Source organism: Parasteatoda tepidariorum, chromosome 4 (genome assembly GCF_982258835.1).
Source record: "Parasteatoda tepidariorum strain Cologne lab strain chromosome 4, Ptep-v5.0, whole genome shotgun sequence".
Lineage (NCBI taxonomy): Eukaryota > Metazoa > Arthropoda > Arachnida > Araneae > Theridiidae > Parasteatoda > Parasteatoda tepidariorum.
The window spans coordinates 88901884-88924345 of NC_141758.1; the positions used below are offsets into that span (position 1 = coordinate 88901884).

Genomic DNA, 22462 nt, shown 5'->3' on the forward strand with positions numbered 1-22462 from the left:
ATATATATATATATATATAAACAATATAAACTTTGCAACAAATAACAAATATCCAAAGATAAGCATACAGCTATAGTAGAATTTCAAAGCAAAATTGCTATTTTAAAAATCTTTCAATTTTCAATGACTTATTTATAAGAGAAATTATGAACATTTTTCTCAATTAATCAGCGTGCATACTGATACGTTAAAACATATACATTTAAGCAAAATAAAAAGAATAGTTCTATTTGAATAAATTACAAACAATAAAATATACTGTGCATAACCTGCTGTAACGATTCACCAGTTACGTTACCCTAAACAGCGACGAAAAATATTTCGGTTATTCTCTCTTATTGCTAAGCCTACAACGATAGCCTCTAATAATATCCTCCAACTTAAATTATTTAAGATCAGGACGCGTGGTTAAAACAAAAATAATAAAATTTAAGTTTAAAAATTGAAACACATTTGATTGATAGTGATAAATCTAAATAAATAAATGTCAAGCACACTTACCGAATTTCTAATAGACTTTCGATTGTCAACACACCCGCCATTTAACGGTTCGCATGGAACTCTGGGAAGTGAGCTAGTTAATATGAAGTGTACTTTAAACAACCTTAAAACAAGCTTAGGTATAAGTAAAATGACTTCATACACCTCAATAAATACCTCACTCTCTTTAGTTGAAATAAAGTATATTTTTTATACCTCATAAATACCTCACTATCGTTAGTAGAAAAAGGGTATATTTTTTTATGCCTCGTAAATACCTCACTCTCGTTAGTTGAAATAAAGTTAATTTTTTTATACCTCATAAATACCTCTTTTGTTACAAGTGTAAAAAAAACAACCTCGTTTACCTTAAAAATCACCTTATCAGTCTGGATGATTTGAAGCGAATTTAAAACAACCTCAAAATAAGCTTAGGTATAAATAAAATGACTTCATATACCTCAATAAATACCTCACTCTCGTTAGTTGAAATAAGGCAAAAATTTTTATGCCTCAAAAATACCTCTTCTGTTACAAGTGTAAGAAAATAAACCTGGTATACCTTAAAAATCACCTTATCAGTCTGGATGATTTGAAGTGAATTTTAAACAACCTCAAAACAAGCTAAAGTGTATGTAAATCAACCTCGTACACCTTAATTACAACCTTTACGAGGTATAATTTTTATTGCTGTTTTCTCAGCAACCTTAAATATACCTCAAATATACCTCAAAATAACCTTAAAACCTCAAAAATACCTCAAATCAACCTTAAATATACCTTAAATTTTCGTAAGGGATTCCTACTGAAAACACCATCCATATCTATAACTAATCTAACACGTGCTACGATGACTACGAATGGAGCCAAAGCACAAAGCAGAGCAAAATCACTGAATGGCGACTAAAACAGCAAATAATGTAGCCACGAGAATTAAAATAGTAACCTTTTAATCGTTGCCACCACATAAAACAGACTTTCATTTCCTTTTAATCTAAGGCGAAAATCTACAAAAATCGTTCTTTAAGATCTTTCCGCTTTCCGTTTTTTTAAATGAATTCTTTATGTTTTAGTTTTTTCTTTTCATTCGGCTTGCTTGTGAAATTGATGTCTAACCTGTGAATATGTGAGTTTTTATTTTTCTGATGATTTTGTTTCTTAATTTGTTATTTATATTGCATGTTTTTTTCCTGGACTTTTATGCAAAACCATCGGGGTACTGAGTTAATTTAAGCATTTGCTTCTCCCTCAATTAGAAATGGTTTTGTTTTTATGGCTACCGGGGCCGGTACCCCCTGAAGACGTCGGCTTCGGTGGTCATATTTTCATTTTTATTTCTTTCATTTCCTTTTTCTTTATTACCATTTTTTTCTGAAATTTCTGCTGCTTTTTAGCGCATTTTTTTCAAAGAAGTTTTTTCTATTTAGAATTAAAAATATTTGTGTTTTCTTTTTGTATTAAAAAGCGGTATGTACGTTTCATCACCCGTTACAATTGCAAAAATGATGCTGTGGTCACCATCATTTAGCAATTCAAGAGTCTCTTTACTGATTCTGACATGCTCCTCTTTTTGGTGCTCAGTTAGATTATGGAGAACCCAACAGCAAACTACTTTTTTCATATGTAATTCTTCATGTTTAATTTTGTGTATGGCTGCGGATCTAATGTTAAGTTCCTTCTGTATAATTTGATAGGTACAGCGATTATCATCCTTTAATATTTTTCGTATAGCAGACACATTATAAGGGATTACTGGCCTTCCTGTGTGTTCTTCATCCTGAAGAAAATTGCGACCTCTGTTAAATTCTTTAAACCATCTGAATACAGTAACACGAGCTGGAGATTCATCACCAAATGCTAATTGCAACAGCTGAACGCATTCTTCTTGATTTAATCCTGCTTTAAAATCGTAGAAAATCATAGCGCGAAAATGTTCTCTCGTCAACTCCATTTTCTCCTCTGTTTAAAATTTATTCTACGCTAAACAAGTCGAAGAAAGTCTGTAAAAAATAGTCTGCCGTGTTAAAATACACTTTGTATTTTAAAATTAAACCGTTATTTTTATTTTGTAAATTCTTGTCTGCACGTATCTCAAAAATTTCAGAGTAACCCTCGTATAACAAGATGTTCTTCATATTTTTGTAGTTTTTAACTCAACCCGAAAATCAAAATAACTCGCTATTTACGCATCGGAATAAAACCATATTTATGAAAGTTATGAAAATAATTAATCATAATCAAAATTAAATTGAAATTAAAATTATCGAACTTTGCGTTACACGCTAAGAAAAACAAAGGAAAATGTTTTTCAGATTGTTTTTATTGGTATATAAAATAAAATAACTTGCAATTCAAACATCGGAGTAAAATTATATTTATGAAAGTTAAAAGATTAGTTTATTTTAATTAAGATTAAATCAAAATAATCACATTTTGCGTTACACGCAAAGGAAAACCACGAAAATGTTTTTTTTTTTTTTAATTGTTTGATGATAATAGGATTCAAGCTAAATGTTCATCATCATCACCACAATGAAAATATTTTTTTAAACAGCCATTTTTTTATTATTATTATCCTTAATAGATAGGGTACCATCTTTCTGAACAGAACGAAAAGCTCTTCTTATTAACTCAACCCGGAAATCAAAGTAAGTCGGATTTTAAGCATCGAAGTATAATTGCTATAAAAATAACCAATTTTAATTAAAATTATCAAATTTTGCTTTACACGCTAAGGAAAACCACGAAAAATGTTTTTTTTTAATCGCTTTTATCGGTAATAGGATTCTAGCTAAATGTTTATTATCGGAAAGAAATTATTTTTTAATAACCAATAATTTTTTTTTTCATCCTTGTGAAGCTTATCATCTTTGTGAATGTAACGAAACGCCTTTATTTTATCTTTAATTCAATTCAGAAATTAAAGTAATTAACAATTTAAGTATCGGGATACAATCATGTTCATGAAAGTAAGAAGAATAGTTTATTTTAATGAAGATTAAATTAAAATAATCAAATTTGCGTTACATGCGAAGGAAAACCACGAAAAAGTCTTTTAAATTGTTGAATGGTTATAGGTTTCCAGCTGAATGTTGATTATCGCAATGAAATTATTTTTTATAATCAAAAATTTTTTCATCGTCCTTGAAAAACAATCTGTCATCTTACTGAATATTGTGAAACACTATTCTTATATTGATATTTTTTTTACACAACCCAGGAATCAAAGCAACTTGCAATTCAAATATCAGAATAAAAGCATACTTATAAAAGTTATTGTAAATTCAGCGATACAAGCTAAAGAAAACCACGAAAACGTTTGTCAGATTTCTTGATGGTTATAGGATTCCATTGAAATGTTCATTATAGCAATGAAATCATTTTTAATAATCAATCACTTTTTTATTATCTTTGATATATAGCCTATCTAAGTGAATGTTGTGAAATGCTGTAAAAAAATTTTTGTACAGTCCGCAAAAAAAAAAAACGAATCACCCTGAATAACTTTCGTTCTAATGATCGGATTTTCACGAACTAAGTGTCAATCTTAATGGTTCCTGGGGGTGACCTCAAATATGCTAATTAATTAGTGCTAACTATTAATTAAGTTACGAAATCAGACACAAAAACGCACTTTCTCTGAATAAACATACATTTTTTTTCACATATTTGGATTCTTAACCTTCAAAATATAGGGGGTAGCCGCAATCTGGGAAATGTGGTCCCCATAGTTTGGTCAGGAGAGCGATTCAAAGTTCGTACCCCTTAATGTTAATTTCGCTTTTTGCGTTTTCAGTCATATTTTCAAAACTAATGAAGCAATTCAAAAAAAATTGCACCCACTCATAAAACTCATTTACCCAAAGATAATTTCATGCAAAAAATAATTTTTAATAATTATTTATTATTTTTTATTATTTAATTAAAGTGAGGATGAAAAAATATTGAATTATAAGGTATGAATTTTTTTATACCATATTAATTTACATATTTTTCAATTGAAAAATCTAAAGTTTCAACTGTTTTTATTTATTAGAAGCTGAGAAAAATTAAAATTAATTATTTTTATAAAAATAATTTGGCGACAATAAAGAAATAACTAATTGGGGCGATTAATATTAAAATGTGATAAACTTGGGAGGAACTTGACTTCTCGCGCGTAGCGTAAAATTTCATTCATATTTTTTTCGCTAATAATCGTTTGCTAATCTTTTTATTTTTATTTCTTTCACACTATAAGGTACGATGTTTCTTTTTTAGTCATTTAATAATTTATTTGCAATTTAGTAGAGAATTTTGAATAAAAAACACTTTATTCAACAAATGCCTAGTTTTAAAAAAGCGTGCTTCTGATAGAATACACCAGATTGTGCTTATTTAATGTGATTATTTTTTATTTTTTTTATTTTGTTTTTCAATAACTGATACAATTTCAATAATATACATACGTATGCATAGATTTGGAATAATATATTTATCAATTTCTTGAATATATATTTTATAAATATTAATAAAAATACGTAGTCAACATTTTTAAACATCTCTCACAACATCGCAAATTTCTCAACATCATATAGGGTAAACTAAACAATGAAGGAACACTTAAGCTTAGCTTGCCTTTAAAAAAAATTTATAAAATTTCAAAATTTGTAATTTTAGCTAAATGATGGTGTCGACATATTTGTTATTAAATGCAAATTATGTAAAAAAAGTTAGATAACTTACATAATATTGTTTTAAGCTTTTGGTGGTTTAAATAATAAGTAGTAAGATGACCAAGTGAAGGAACAGTTCTTACCAGTGAATAAACACTAAATTTTCCAGAGAATGAACACTTAATTTTGATGTTTGATGCTCGCTAGGAACCCATAGGCCACACAAATGTCTAAAAACAAGATTTTTCTTGGAATTACGACATATAACCATAGTTAATGTGGAAAATGTTACTTTTTTTTCAGTCATGGAATGGAAAGTAAAATATGTTTGAATACATAATTTTAAAAAAATGTTTTTCATTTTTTTCTCACAGTTTAATAGTCCGTTCTAAATTATGAATGTTTATCATTGTGTAATCTGATGATGTTTTTATTATTATTATAATTCGATCATTTTTTTGTTTAATCTTTTCCTCATATTTTTTAAGCTTTTTTTTAAAATCTTTTTAAGTATTTTTTTTCTCTTCGTCATGAGTAATTTATTTCTTTTTCTTTTGATTTAACCTTCCTCTTTTTTCCAAATTTTTGGCCAATGTAAATGTATCCTCGAAATTTCTTTTGATTTTCCAGTTCCATTTCCAGAATTCCTCACTGGATAATAAATGAGAAAAAGGAGTTTCGAAGTTTGAGTAAAACCCATCTCTCATTGACTTATATCTAGTAGTTACTTATGAAACCAATCGTTTTTGCAACTAACAATGCCTCAAGAGGACTTATCTCAAAATCAGTTTTCAAGATACTTTCATTATTAATGTTAGTTGTCTCAGCTTCAGAGCCAAAATTTGATTATACAATTGTTCTTTTTGAAATAAATTCTTTAATATTGAGAAAAGCACAGGCTATTGGATATTTGGGAGATTAAACTTTTCTGTCAATGTTCCTTTAAAAATTTGCAACATAACTTGTGAGATTTCCTTCTCAAGCTTCTGAAGAAATAGCGCATCGTTACTCTTGAAGCATGTGTTTTGTTGATAAGTTGTCTTGCTTAATTCTTGGTGTCTGTTTTGCATGCATTTGTTACAGTCAACGTTTTCTACATCGAATGAAAAAATATCGCATTTCATAAAAGCATTTTAACTTCATCAGTTGATGCCTCAAATCTTATTTAAAAATGGATGTAAAATTTTCTAGACATATTGTTTCACAATTCTTTTGTTTTCAAGATCAAACGAGATTTCCAAGAATTACGTAGAAAACTAAACCAGAAAATTTGTTTTGAGGAACAAAACTTGCTCAGTTTCAAATTGATATGAGATTTATACCTATCCAGAAGAAGCAAAATTAGGAATTTGATTGTATTTTTAATTAGCCATGGGTAGAAACATTTGCAATATATTTGTAAAATGTTGCTGTGGTCATCGTTTCATTTCATGAATAGCTTTTTCCAATGAAATATGTAGCAGGGACTGATTCTGTAATATCTCAATGAATTCTTCTGTAAGGAAAATCTACCAATGGAGGTACCTTTTCTTTCCTAGGTACTTTAGAATATAAATCCTTATAATTTTTAAGGCCGCAGATTTTTCCCGTTTAAGGGCAGTATTCAACTCTCGTTTCATTCGCATTGTAAATGCAATCACTTTATAAAAAGATGCCAGGGCTACTTCCCTCCTAAAGATTCTCTGAAGTTCTAAAAACCAGTATTTCGAATATTATTCTCAAAGGGAAGTTTTGCCTTTTGAAATTATCTTCGCATTGCACTGAGTTATCGGTGGATGTCACCTTAAAAAATCTTCACCCATTTTTCACCTAGATAATTGTCTTTAAATGGATTTTTCCTACCAGTTCCCGTTAGGACATTAAAGACTGCAATAGGATAATAATTTAGCTAATTATTGGCACAAAATCCTGCAAAGATTCCATTCAGGCTTTTATTATTATATTTAGTTAATAAACATAGTTTATTAAGGAGTCTAAGGTATGATGTAATAACTAATCACTACATTTATGAAGATAAATAATAAATAAATTATTATTATAATTCTTTAAATAAATTTAGCAATTAAATTTGCATATTTAAATGAAATAGTTATAGGAACTATTCATACAACATTTAACTGAATTTTAGGAGTCCTCTATGTCGCTGAACTACTAATTATCCAAGTAGAATCATATTTCACACATACTATTCATTCACTGGGAAATCTATTCTCAGTGAAGGAACATGCCTGTTCCTTCACTGGTTAGAAGTTGTTTTTTTTATTTTTAACATAATTTTGATTTATAATATGACAAAAGGTACAAGAAAATTAAAATTTTTCTTTCATTTTCATTAACTTGAAAAAATCTCAGTAAAGGAACACTTGTTTATACATTGGTTTTTCATCGCTCTGTAATCCAGTTAATAAACACCCCCTAATCTCAGTACTTGCTTATGTTATGATGCTTAAAATAAATAAAACGTAACTTCAATGACCATATTTTGAATTCTTTTTTTCACAATGAAAAGAAAAAGCATTATTATATGCAATTAATTGTAGTTTAAACGGATAACAACAACCACTGACCTTATAATTTTGTCGAAGAAACAAGGCGTTGACCAGATACTAACAAATTCAAAACTTTTTCCAGAGAAGACTCAAAGACCAGATAACTAAATGCATTGTTAGAGGACTTCCTATTGTTAGGTAGTAAGCTACTCTTACCAATCAATCTAAAATTTTTTTTCCTCTTCTAAAGTCATTCAAAATTGTTCCTCAATATATGATTTAGATTTTTCGAGTCTTATCATATTTTCAAAAATTCCAAACTGTTGGTCAATGACCTATCAAGTGTTCCTTATATTTCTCCTGTTTGGAAATCTATGATAAAACCTAACTAACCCCCCCCCCTCTTTTATGTTCCTTGCTTCCTATTCGTCGTCTTCCATTCACCCTTCCCTCCTATTGGCCGTTGGCCTAAACCCTCTTGTGACGTCATCTTTCTATATATATTTACTCTGTTCTCTTATTGTTTTCTGTTGCACTGATGAAGGTTGCCCTTTGAGCATCCGAAACAGCTGTCTGCTTTTAATAATATTTTTGTGCTCTTTAACGTTGTCTACCTTAGTTTGTATTTTAGCACAAAGGTCGCCCACTTGTGTATTTATTTTTAAATTAAAACGCTTAAAATCTTATTTCTAAGAAATATCTATGAAATGCTCCTTCATTTGTTGGTTTACCCTATATCATCCTAATCTTAAAAGAAATTTCCGGAAGTGTATCGCAGAACTATTTTACCAACTATTTAATAAAATTTTAAAATTCTTATTCTTTTCCATTTTACGTTTATTATTTCTTCATTAATATACTAATAATTTTTTTAGAACTTTAATTTAGATTTTCCTTAATTTAGGTTTCCTTTTCAAATTATAGTCAAGTTTTTTTTAAAGAATTATTGTCTGCTAGCTAAGAATAAAAGCTTGTTAAGAAATTAAAAACATTCAGCTGTTTAAAATTATTTAATGCAAAACAGCTGATTATTTGTTTAGCATACTATTTTTTTTTTGAAAAAAGAATATAAATTATTGATTGTCTTTTATTTTTGTTTCTTGTGACTTCAACTTAGATTGTCTAAAATAGTGTTGATGTTTTATAAGTCACTACAAAGAGGATAAAGATACCGAACATAAAAAGCTGTGGAATACGTAGCGAATTTTTTTAGTGTCTTAAAATATCTCAGTATCTTAAATGTCGTCCTACTATCTTAGTTGTGAAATTAAATTTTTAATTATCTGACCACGTGTGACTCACTAATTATTTCATTATATCTTTTACTCTTTATGATACCAAGTAGATTTTTTTTTCGGATAATATACTAAACTATTTAGTTTAATTTTTTACTTTAGCATGATTGCCAAGATATTATTGTAGTATAATTTGTTATCAGGAAAATGCCTTATTTTGTTATTCAGGAAATAATAAAATTGAAATCTGTAAGGATTCCGAAGCTGTGCACACAATACACAATTTCCGACCTTATTTTAATAAAAAAAAATTTAAAAAAAAACGTGGCAAGTAGGCTAACATACTTTTTACAGAAACTGTGAAAACTAATTTTTCCTATATTTCGTCAAAAGAGGATAAGAATGATATTGCTCCAAGGGACCTACTCAATTATTTCGCTATTTCCAGAATGAAATCTGTTTGATCGAAACATATTATTCCTTGAAAATTACACGAGGGAAAAATTAACTTTTATTATTTATCTAAGCTTATTCCATTTATTTAATGATAGCGGTATTAATGTTAAGGATACTCGTCGGAAGCTCCGTTTATTATTATACTATAAATGCATTAAATCATGTAGCTTGAATAATTTATTTTAAGTAAATTATTTAATAATTTTAAGCAAATAAGGGTGTAAAAATAAACTCGATCGAAATACTCCGAAAGTATACCCTGAAATATATGTGGAATAAACTTTGGAATCGATATATAAAAAATACCTTTTCAAACAACTTCGAGTAGGACGGAAACGCTAACTTGTTTAAAAAAGTTGTCCTTGTTACTATTTAATTTCGATTCCTGGTACTAGGGGACATTCCATTTTCACATTCGACTTTTGAAATTTCAATTGTAAACGGAATTTGTTTATGACCTTAAACTAAAATGTTAAGGCTTGCAGCAAAAGAAAAAAAATTTTTTTTTTTACTGCATTAATTTTTTTACAAAGTAGTGAATTATTATTTTTTCAATCTAAGAACCTGTGCCTATAACATATGTAAAACTTATTTTAATATCAAGTGAAATAATTTAATATGTTGTGTAACTAAATGGATAATCCCAAGAAACTGAATCGAAAATATAAAAACTTCATTGATTTAAAAAAATAATAGATGATAATAAAAATAGACATGCTTTGAGCGTCCAATAATAAAAGTCACAAGTTATCCAAGCCCGACAAGTCTTGAGAATGGGCGATTATATTTGAAAACTCGAAACATGTCGACTTTTACTTCCCTCTTCATATGTTTTGAAGCCAGTTGAGTTTTTATCGTCAATTATACTGTTTTACATTTGGATCTTGATCATTATTTTGATAAGGATTTTACACTAGTTAAAGTAAACATATGCATTTTAATATTTTATCAGGATTCATGTGATATTTAAAAATGTAAGAACATCAATATTGTAAAAGTTATATTTAACTTAAAAATTAACATTTTGACACCAGATATTTTGAGTTAATGAAATTAAATATTTTATCTCTTAAGGTTTTGTGCCCCCATTTCAGTATCTTGAGGATCTTACGAGCTCTGTTTAAAAAGAGATCATCAGATATATATAAGAAAGCAAAAATAACCATATTAGCAGTATTTGGTGGTAAATGTAGCTTATCGTAATTGAAGAATATGCTGTGCGACATTTTATGGTGAATTTGCGAACGTATAAGTTTCAGAATGTATCGAAACATGAGGATGCTATTTGCTAATCATCTTTATCCAAAGGAAACGATGTAACCTAAATATCAAGTAGAATGAAGCGATTTTTTAAACAATGAATCTTACGATTTGCAACATATTATTTCAATATCTTATTCTTAAACATAACATATTTTAATCTTTTTAAAATGCCACTAAACATTCAGCAATTCCTTGAGTTATAGAAAAAAGAAATATCGTAAATTATAGAAAGCCTTGTGCATTAGAATTATTATACAATCTACATTTTATTTTTCAAGCACTTTTTTTTTCTTCAAACTTTCTTGCCTAGAAGACTCGATTAAAACTGTAAAAATGATTATCCCTAAAATTTTGTTTATAGCTATAATAAGTTATGCTCATTATATTTTAGTATAAAATCCTCGAATAAATATAGTAAAAACAGTGTAATCTAAATAATATCAGATAAAAAGTTCATGTATTTAAATTCTAAAAACTATCATAAATAATTTATAAATCAATTCAAATTTACTTTTCAAAGGAGATTAAAATAATATTTTTTTTGCTTTTTGGACAGAAATCCCCTAAAAAAAATTGTTTATGGCCTGGAAACTTCGAGATATTTTCTATTAACAATAAATTAAGCCCCTCCGAGCAATCACTGAACATTATTTCAATTTTTTTACTATCAGAGTTTGGTTGCGTAGCAACCTAGTAAAATTAAGCACTCCTCTTTTGAATTAGTCAATGGGTTATCTTAAAATATTTATTTGCGCAGGCGACTTTTTTTGGCGGTTTTCTGGTCTATCGCCAAATATATAAACCTTTATTGCGGCCCAATTTACCACCCAATTTTTTTAAAATTTTGTCTACCCCCACTAATTCAAGGGTCTAGATTCCAAATATGTAAAAAAAATTATATGTTTATTCAGAGAAAGTACGTTTTTGTGTCCGATTTCGTAACTTAATTAATAGTCAGCACTAATTAATTAACATATTTGAGGTCACCCCCAGGAACCATTAAGATTGACACTTAGTTCGTGAAAATCCGATCATTAGAACGAAAGTTATTCAGGGTGATTCGTTTTTTTTTTTTGCGGACTGTACTTTTTTGTATTTTTGTCCGCAACCCAGATATCAAAGTTACTTGTAATTTAAATACAGGAACGAAATTTTTTTACTTAAGACTTTTTGAACGAAAATAATTAGAATTTACATTATGCACAAATGAAAACCATGTAAAAGATTTAACAACAAACTAATTGAACGTTAGCAGACAATTATGAGGCTCTATCTCGGCAATTATTAACATTTTCCAATTTTTTGTTCTTCATGAAATTAAATGTTTTGGGCAGTTTTTTCTTATTAATTTTTTTAATTTCAAGTATTTGAATTTCAGAACAATATAAAAATCAATTTTTAAGAATATATCATTTTTTTTCATTTTAAATTTAAAAATTTACAAATTATAAATCTTTAAAAAATTTTAAAAAAATGTGCTCAGAATTTTCTGGCACAGAGACAGAATGTTATTATTTATCATAACAATTTATAAAAATCAAATAAGGAAAATTCAGTTGAGACCAGTGAAGCCAAAGTTCACCCTGACATCCGTTTGGTATGGGGCACGGGCATTGATTGTAAACAAACAATCAATTGCGGGTCTCTGGGTGGCGAGGGTGTCATAGCGAGGTTTAAAAATAAAGTGTTTTTAACTTATATTGTCAATTTATTTAGAATATTACATATATTTTTCGAAAGATAGTGTACTGAACTTTAAATAGTGATGCAGTTTTAATTGAAAATTTCCTTTTAAATGCTGCAATTTGAGGATATATATTTGGTCACTTTGTTTACGTATTTCGTGTGATTTGTAATGTTATGACACAAATTGATTAGAAATAAATGTATAGAATACCTGCATTAAAATGATTATTATTATTTAGGATTTAGTGTTTTATTTATGTGTGTATATTTTTATTTATTTTAAAACTGATATATATTAAACACAGTTTTGAGTATATCATAGTCAATCAACCTTATTAATTCATGTTATTTTTCTTAATGGTATTTTTATTTTGAATGGTACTTCTAATTCTTATTTTATTAGAAAACTTGTCTTCTGAACATTGAATTGGGATAGATTTATGATTCCTTTATTCCATTTTTATTTAGTAAATTGTGGATTCCACTAGGATCACCATGTTGTTGCATGTTGTTTACTTCTTACATGTTATTTATGTTGTTTTTGCTACTCTAATATACTTACTACACATGTATTAAAATACTGTACATACTAAAATTAATATTATTATTAAAGATCTTCTATTTTTTTGTGTTTTTTAAGTCATTAAAGCTGAGTAAATACAAAAAATGTTTTTTGTACATGAGTGTCTCACAATAACATTTTAAATGAATAAAAAATCATGTTCTGATCCTATTTAAGAGTATTTACATTAGTGTTTAAAGCTTTTCTTAGTTAAACAATGGCTAATTGTATGAGAATAAGTTTTTATTCACATTAAAATGTGAATCAAATATATAAATTATAGAAAGTACATATAATGTTTTGTCACACATTTAATACTAAAAGTTATTGAATCACATATATTTATTTAGCAAATTTTATCCTAAATATAATAGTGATCTGCCTCCTCGCCGTGCACACTCGTAACATATTTCTATGGCTAAAAAATCTATTACTACTGGCATGTGTTCTTACGCTATGGTCAGTTTGACATGGATGATTATCACATTTTCCATTGAAATACTCTTTGTGAGATTATTGTTTCCAAGTGGCACTAAAAAGCAAAGGGACAAATCGTTTATTTTGTGATTTTTTTTTTTTTTTTTTGTGTGATAAATCATTTGCGTTATAAGTTACACTGGTTATCATAAATTAAGGAAAAATCACAAAAATAGCGATAACTCTTTCAAAAGTAAGCCAAACCGTGCAAAATTTGCATATGTTGTCCACTAAGAGTAGCTGAGTAAAATTGCAATATGCAAATTAGTGGCGCTGCACTCGGCTTACGTCATCTGCCTGGAGCATAAAAGTCCAAGTTTGAGAGAAAGCACACAAATTTTACTGTGATTGCGACATTGAAAATCTGAGATAGCCAATTCGTAATAATGACCTCTAGGCATCATTTGCCTGAAGAACTACGATGGAGAGCCATCGGGAGACTAGAGGCAGGGCAGAGTCAATCAGAAGTGGCCAGATGGCTAAATGTGAGTCCATCTGTGGTTCATAGACTTTGGAGGCAATTTCAAACCACAGATTCGGCATCTAGGAGGTTCAGTCAAGGACGGCCAACTGTTACGACCAGTGCCGATGACCGATATTTGACATTAAGTGCACGCAGGAATAGAACCGCTACTCCGACACATCTTAGATCCTCTCTTGCTGCAGCCACCGGAAGGTTGGTGTCAACGTCAACTGTGCGCAGAAGGCTCCACGAAGGTGGTCTGTATGCGAGACGACCAGCCATTTGCGTGCCGCTCACATCACGCCATAGGAGAGACCGTTTGCAGTGGGCCCGACAACATGTCCACTGGACGTCAGATCAATGGAGGCCTGTTCTCTTTACGGATGAGTCCAGGTTTAGTCTAGAAAGTGACAGTAGACGTTATTTGATATGGAGAGAACCTGGGACCCGTTATCATCCATCAAACATCCGTGAAAGAGATGCATACGGAAGAGGCAGTGTCTGTGTTTGGGGAGGCATATCCTTAGGAGGGCGCACATACCTCCATGTCTTTCCAAGGGGAACCGTGAATGCTCAGGTTTATCGAGACAACATCCTTGATGCTTATGTGCGCCCATATGCCGGGGCAATTGGTGATTGCATCCTGTTACAGGACGATAATGCAAGACCACACAGAGCTCGCATTGTTGATGATTATCTTCAACAGGAAACAATTACTCGCATGGAGTGGCCAGCTCGATCCCCGGACTTGAATCCTATCGAGCACGTTTGGGATGCTCTAGGGAGGCGTGTATCTGCCATCAATCCGCCCCCTCAGACCCTTGCCACGCTTGCAACTGCTTTACAAGAGCAATGGCTCTCACTTCCTATTGAACTGATAGACCGCATAATTGAAAGCATCACACATCGCTGTTTGTGCTGTATTGCTTCTAGAGGCAATCATATTCCATATTAAAGGTACTTTTTCTATTGCAAACCGATACTTCCAATTTGTTTATTTTATACATGTGCTAATTTCTATACTACTATTAATGTCTGATAATTTCTTTTTATGTTGTTTAATACCTTACTATGTGTTGTATATTGTGGGTAAGTTTCATAAAATTCCATGTGTAATTTCTTGAGTTATCGCGATTTTTGTGAATTTTCCTTAATTTATGATAACCAGTGTATTTAAAATTTGTTATTCTTTTTACCTCTCATTAAGCAGCATAAACAATTTTGATTAAACCTTTCTTGAAACATGAAGGATATTTCTTTGTAAGTAAAACTAAACAGCATTTGAATTATTTAAGTAGAATATAACTAAAACTCTCAAAATAAACTATAAGCAAATAACTACAACTTTCAACTGTTTTTAATTTAAAACACTTGAAACTAAAAATAAATACACTTGGAATTAACACACTTATTAGACATATGAATTGAACTAAATATATTTTGCTTTATGTAATGGCAAAATTAAAATGGAAGTCGATTGTTAGCCTGACAGCAATGAGCAACTCAAAGGTGTTTGAGCAAGACATCACCGATTAATATTCACTATGATGGCTATTAAGCTGTATTCATAGAAATTTCTTTTTTTAAATTTTCAATTCGATTAAAGTCTTTAAGCGGTGATTTGATTATTTTTGTTTATATTTTCATTGTTTATGTATTTCAATGAAACATGAAACTATTTTTATTTTTTAAAAAGAGAGAGAAAATTCAGGTAAAGGAGAGTTAATTACTGTATAAAATATATAATATAATAAGTTTTACATTATTTCATTCATATCAACAGGGTGCTCTACAAATGGGGAGCTAAAATTTGTAAGTAAAACAGACACTATATTCTTAGAAGAACAAATAATAGATACAATCTACATTTACCATGCGATTCGCACATGCACGAGGCATGTCTCTCACGTGTAGTTTTTAAACAGTCACTCGTGCGAGTAAAACATTCGAATATAAGTTGTTTAATAAACTCACCGCTAAGCATCATAGTCCTGAGATAGAGTAGCGGATACATAAATTATAGTTTTTAAAGAGATATTTATCACCCAATACAAACTATAAGAAAAACTGCATGAAATATTAGATGTTCACATGCTTATGTAAAAGCTGAGATAAGTTTTTATCGTGATATTATATGCAATGAAATAAGATAAGTGGAATTAAAAAAAAATAGTAATAATAACTTAACACATTATTTAAAAACAAGAAGAAAAAAATTAAAGCATTTACGCAGGATATTTATTATATATTTTTCTCAAACCTCTTCTGAATGTACTTCATGGATATTCAATTAATTATTTAAATAATAATTTTCGAAGAAAAATTATTATTTCAACATAATAAAACATTCAAATAAAGTTGCGAGTAAAACATTCGAATATAAGTTGGTTAATAAACTCACCGCTAAGCATCATAGTCCCGAGATAGAGTAGCGGATACATAAATTATAGTTTTTAAAGAAATATTTATCACTCAATACAAACTATAAGAAAAACTGCATGAAATATTAGATGTTCACATGCTTATGTCAAAGCTGAGATAAGTTTTTATCATGATATTATATGCAATGAAATAAGATAAGTGGTGATGAATTAAAAAAAAAATAGTAATAATAACTTAACACATTATTTAAAAACAAGAAGAAAAAAATTAAAGCATTTACGCAGGATATTTATTATATATTTTTCTCAAACCTCTTCTGAATGTACTTCATGGATATTCAATTAATTATTTAAATAATAATTTTCTAAGAAAAATTATTATTTCAACATAATCGGGTTATAAAATATCATATAGCTAAAATTCTGAAAGCAAGGATAGAAATTATTTTACAATAAACCTTTAATTATTAATTAAATTTCTTTATATTTTCGTTTCTTCCCCCTTTGTTTACAATTGATTTGTTATACTGGCTGGAAAGCATACAAATCCTACCCTAAATTCAATGTTGTTTAATAGACAGTTTATAACAAACATGCATAATGACTAATAAAATTTTAAGAAAAAAAATCAATACAAACATACGCACCTTCATACTATGCTATCACCGTGTTGTGGAGTACCTTATAGTCAGACTTAATTTTGAAAGGTCTTCATGGGTGTTCTTAGGGATTGATGCGGCTTAGAAGGGGCAATAGGCGGAAAGATACTTGATATTAAATAAGAAACAAGTTTCCTCACTAAAGCCCCACTGAGCCATTCTGCATCCTTTAAAGATTCAATTGAATAATATTTTCATTTCATCATAGCCTGCTTTAAATAATTCCATCTGCTTCTTCACAATTTATTTTGAATTGTTTTCTCCATACGAAGTTGCATCCTAAATCGAAAGGAAACAAGTGTGAGGAAGAATTATGAAACATGCATTATACGTAATCTAATTAATAATGTCTTAAGTATGAACAACTATTTCTTACATGAATCATAACAAACAGTAACTTTAAGTGGAGAGCCTACTCACTTAAAAATAAGATTTTTTTGTGATAAATATTATTAAAATCTAACTAAAAAGTTTTATACATACTTAAAATAAATTAATTCTACTCTTAATAGACAAAATAGTTAAATAATAATGTGTATTTGTGAAAATATCAGGAAAATCCATTCATTAAACTCTGCCACCCAGAAGTTTATTTACAAAAACAAAGCAATTTAAACACACTAAAACAATTTTTTTTACATTATTTGTTCCTATATATTATACAGGCATTATACTCAATTAATATCTTACGTAAAAAACAACAACTATTTCTAATTTGATTCAAAACAACACTATTTTTAAGGAGAAAGCACACTCACCCACAGAACATACGATTTTTTTTTGCACAATTATCTAAACCTAATTTAAATATATTATTATTATTGGGACATACATAAAAATAAATTAATTCTACTTTTAATATATATAAGAATAAAATAATAAAGTGTATTGTTAAAAATGTCAGCAAAATATTTAAGTTTCAATTCTGCCACCCAGAAGTTAATAATCATAAAACAAAGCTATATCAACACATTGTAAAAAATAATTTGACAATTATTTTGACCTATTTATGAAGCAGACATCACAGTTAATCTAATTTATTAAGATCTAATAAAAAAATCAACAATTATATATATAGTATGTTTCGTAATAATCAACATCTGCAAAATGAAACAGAACTCACTCACCACCCATAAATATTTGAATTTTTTTCCTTTAAAGACTGTCACAATTTAGCCAAAACTTACTATAAAGTTTAGTAGAACTCTATTCTACACGAAAATCGACCTTTTATACTTCAAAAATTGAAGGAAAATATAAAATTTGCTACTTTATTACAAAATGACATAAAAATCCCATAGACTTACATTAGAGTGCTCGCCACCCACTTGATGTAAACAAAGATCGTGACGTCACGCGCCCGTGCCCCATAGTGATTGATCTTTCTATGTCCTTGTCTGAGTATCATTAGTCCCTGCTAAGTATACACAAGCAAGAGAGGGGATACATGTTTCTATATTCATTGTCTACGAAGTGTTTCGATTGGTTCGAATAAATTATCAAACCGAGCATGCGCCTTAGTAAAATTGCGCCAAACAAAAACGCTAAAAATGCCATTCTAGTAAACCTGACTAAACGATTAAGCGATAAAGATGAAAACGATGGTGCATTCGACCAATCAAATGTCTTTATTTATTAAAAAATCGGTTAGCCAAGCAGCAGCCATGTTGAAAATACTGATATTTGGTCAATTTAGGAATTGGTAACTGGGCGGAGTGAGCTTGACGCTAGCTTTTATCCATCAATCTTCTTTTAACCCTATATTGATTGTATAATCTGTACTGTGCCAAACTTTTTCGCCAAAGCAATTGGCGGTGTTTAAACAAAAGCTATTGTAAAGGTGGGTTGACACGATCAAAGTACTTTGATCAAAGTAAGCGCGCGCATTCACCAGTAGGGAAATATTTTTAGGGAAATGTGACGATTTAGAAGAAGTTGTTTTTGTTTACAGGGAATATGTTTATTTAGAACCTTTTTTTCAAGAAATCTGGATGTACTAATAGGATTTGAAAACTTCTCTATATTATCGGGTAAGTGAGAATTTCTTCGTTTTAATCAACTATATGTGCTTTTAAAATGAATATTACGTTTTCTATTTAAAATACTACTAATTATATCACATACTAATATACGTTATACTAATGTATATATGATATCTTTATGTAGTTAATAGATTATTAGAAGTATTTCTGAACTGAATAGTCTGAAATAATAACAAAATATGTATTCCATGCCTTATAGTTCATTTATTCCCGATCTGTTTGTGTATTAATAATTTTTATTAAAGTTTATAAAATATTTAGTTGAACTGTTTTTTAGCTCTATCATTTTTATGTTGCTCAACTTTTATTACTGTGTAGATATTAATACAGATTATTTTCTGTCAAAATTTTATGTAAGTAATTGTTGTTTCTGGTTACTTTCTGTCTATATTTAATTAAAGAAAAATAGCTTATAGAGAAAATTTTGTGTTATGATAAATGTGGAATTTTAAAAACATGGAGATCCATATGTCTTATTTAGGATTTAGAATAGTTGTTAATTCTATATTAAAATTAAGTCATTTTAAATTTTTATGCATTTCTAGCTTAATATTAAGATCTTTTTATATTAGTTTGATCTTTATACAAATTTGCTTGAGAGTTTTAAAATGTCCGTTTGTTTGACTTTATCTTTTTTGCCAAATGTTTTATTTGACCACATACACTCTAGCTTACTTGACACAAAAATTGTTTCATACAAAGAATATCTTTTTTCCATGTATAATAATCATTATTTTCATGAGTATCTTATCTTGATGAACTATAGAAAGTTTTGTTGTTGAATAAAAATGTTTAATTCAACTTCATTTTGGCCTGTTCGTGATGCTTTATGCTATAAGCTACAGTTATAAAATTGAATTCCTATGGACTTGCTTTTAATTCTATTAACTTATGTAATATTAAATCTTTTTTCTTTCAAAGTTACATTATTTGCTCTAAGAAAGAGCAAAAAAAATTTTCTTTTTTTTTCTTTCTGGAAACATACAATATGCAAAAGCTTAAGTAATTTGATTAAAATGTGCTAATTTTACAAACATAGATACAATACTTAATATATAATATACAGTTTGTTCTCTAAATACTGCTTTTGATATGTATTTTTATAATCCTTATCAAAAAGGAAAACAAAAAGTGTGTATGTTGCAATTAGTATAAAGGTATGGGAAAAACATATGCACTATTGAAATCTGACTATTTACTGTTGAAAAATTTAGATATAATTAACATCAAAACAGATTTAATTGGATGTTGAAACTTGTGTTTTTTATGCAGTCAAATGTGTCTTGTTGTATATTTCTTTTGTCTTCCAGCATGGTGATTTGTCAAATTTCTACAGTGTTTTTTTTTTTCCTTCAATATTTCTCATTGTGCTCAGTTTTGTCAAAGTAAATTGAAACTTTTAATCTATGCATTTTATAAATATTGTCTTAATATTAATGAAGAGTTGATACTAATTGTATTACTTGATTGCTAACTTCATTCTCCTCAAAAGTATACAAATTGGAAGTAACAGTCTGCACAATTCAAGTGCTCATTAATAGGCAATTTATTTTTGAGCAGTAGAAAGTTATTTCTTTTCAAATTTAGTAAAGTAGTAACTTTATGTATTTTGAGCATAGCTTAAATTTATTAATTATTTTTTCTAAATAAATATTCAATAAAGACATTTTAATTTTATGTGGTGTAGGCCATTTTGAAACACTACTATTACTTTTAAGCAATTTTACTGAAATATATTAAAAAATTCAGAATTTTTTTATGTTTGATATTATATTAGAATTTTTTGTAAATTTTAAGGGGGAGTAGTCGAAATTGTATTAGGAAAAAATTTGATATTATTAGTTGATTGTAATAGGAGATGTTGATGGTGTAGCAAATGTTAATCACTAATTCCGTAGAAGACACAAAAAAATCGAATGATAATAATGTAATGTAACAGTATAAAAAAATTAAATGAATTGTAAAGAAAAGATTTATTAACCTTTTATTTATTTATTTATTTTTTTTTTTTTTTTTTTTTTTTTTTAAATAATGTATTTTTTATCTTTTACAGGTTGACAGAATTTATTCTTCGTCTCCTCTTCTGCAATTTAAAATAACCTGTATTATATCACAGACGGAAATAATTTCAAGCTTTCATTTTCTAAAAACCATAAACAGAAGTAGAAAGAGCAGTAGTGAAAGTGTTCAGAGAAAAATGTTTTGACCTTAGGGAGCTTTCATAATCATTTATATAACTTTTTATCTTAATTTACTTAATTACCTTAATTAATCTTAATCTTATCAGGACTTTTATAATCTTAATTATGTATTAGTTATTTTTGGAGGTTATTGTGGTAGCAATTTAAAAAAAAAAAAAAAAATTCTTGTACTGGATCTTTTATTGGGTTAATAACATTTTACTATGGCCTATTCAAAACTGTTGTACAAAAGTTTTTAAATATATTTTCTAAACATTAAATCTGAGGAAATTTGCTATTATATATTCTTTGTAGATTAAAATTCAAATAATATTTTTATTATTAAACAGTTCAAGACTCTTTCTTTAAATTTAAACTTCTTCTAATTGTTTTATATTGTAAAATTTTAATGTTGATACTGCATAATGCATATGCATGTTACATAAAATATTTATAAATCTTAGTGACAGTTTTCTTCAATCTTTTTGTTCTTATTCTCTTCTTTTTAAGTACTAGAAATTAGTCAAAATAGTTTATGGGTGAGAGCTTATAAATTTCTTCATTCATAGTTTCAGTGTATTCCATTAAAATTATTTCCTTAAACTAATATGTTTAATTTTCTATAAAAATTATTTCATTCAATATATTGTTCTTTCCCATTTCAAATGATTTGTAATCCAATGATGTTTTTCCCAATAAAATTTTTTAAACTAAGAACTATTACTTGTATGTTGCAAAAAAATAAAATTGGATTTCAGTGGAGTTGTATAATAAATTTTATAAATAGTATATTTTTCTGTATTAGATGTAAAAGGCTTCAGCATGCAAAATTTATAGAAATCAATACTTTTCTTGATGTAAAAGTTACTCTATAAATAACAATAATAAACGATGTAGGAATCAAATAGCAAATGCCTAAAGTTATTGAATATCAAATAATGTTTCTAGAACTTTCTGGAAGCTTTTTCTCAAGTTGCTAAAGTTTCTCATCAAATATTACTGAAATCCAAATTTATTTACATTTATTGAAACAGTCTTTTCGTTTTAACTATTTCAATTCATAATTTAAAATCAACAAGTCCAATGGATTACCAGTAGGACCAGGTTTTACTTTTGATATATGACGAGGGATGTCAGAGAAGAAAGTTAAGGTTTATTTATGTATAGTTTATTTTTCTAAAAAAAAATTTTTTTTTCCCCTATATCTATTTACAATATCAGTTGTTAAAAAATTTGGCTTTAAAAGAGCGTGATATAGCATAAGCTTTTTTAAAAGGAGTTTGATAATAATTATTACAAAATAATAGCTTGCATAAGGAATACAAATTGAAAAATTTGTTTGAGTAAATTAACATTCTTTAATGATGGTAACAAGTGGTATATATATATATATATATAACACAATAAAAAACAAAAAAATAATAGCTTTATTTG

At 28.3% G+C, this 22462-nt stretch overlaps 1 long non-coding RNA gene across 1 annotated transcript; it reads left to right on the plus strand.

Moving 5' to 3' along the window:
* Window positions 1-18524: 18524 nt before the first annotated feature.
* On the plus strand, window positions 18525-21940 carry LOC147811922 (uncharacterized). Its single transcript, XR_015433183.1, has 2 exons — window positions 18525-18836; window positions 20902-21940. It is a non-coding gene; the product is annotated as an uncharacterized LOC147811922 (long non-coding RNA).
* The last annotated feature ends 522 nt before the right edge of the window (window positions 21941-22462 follow it).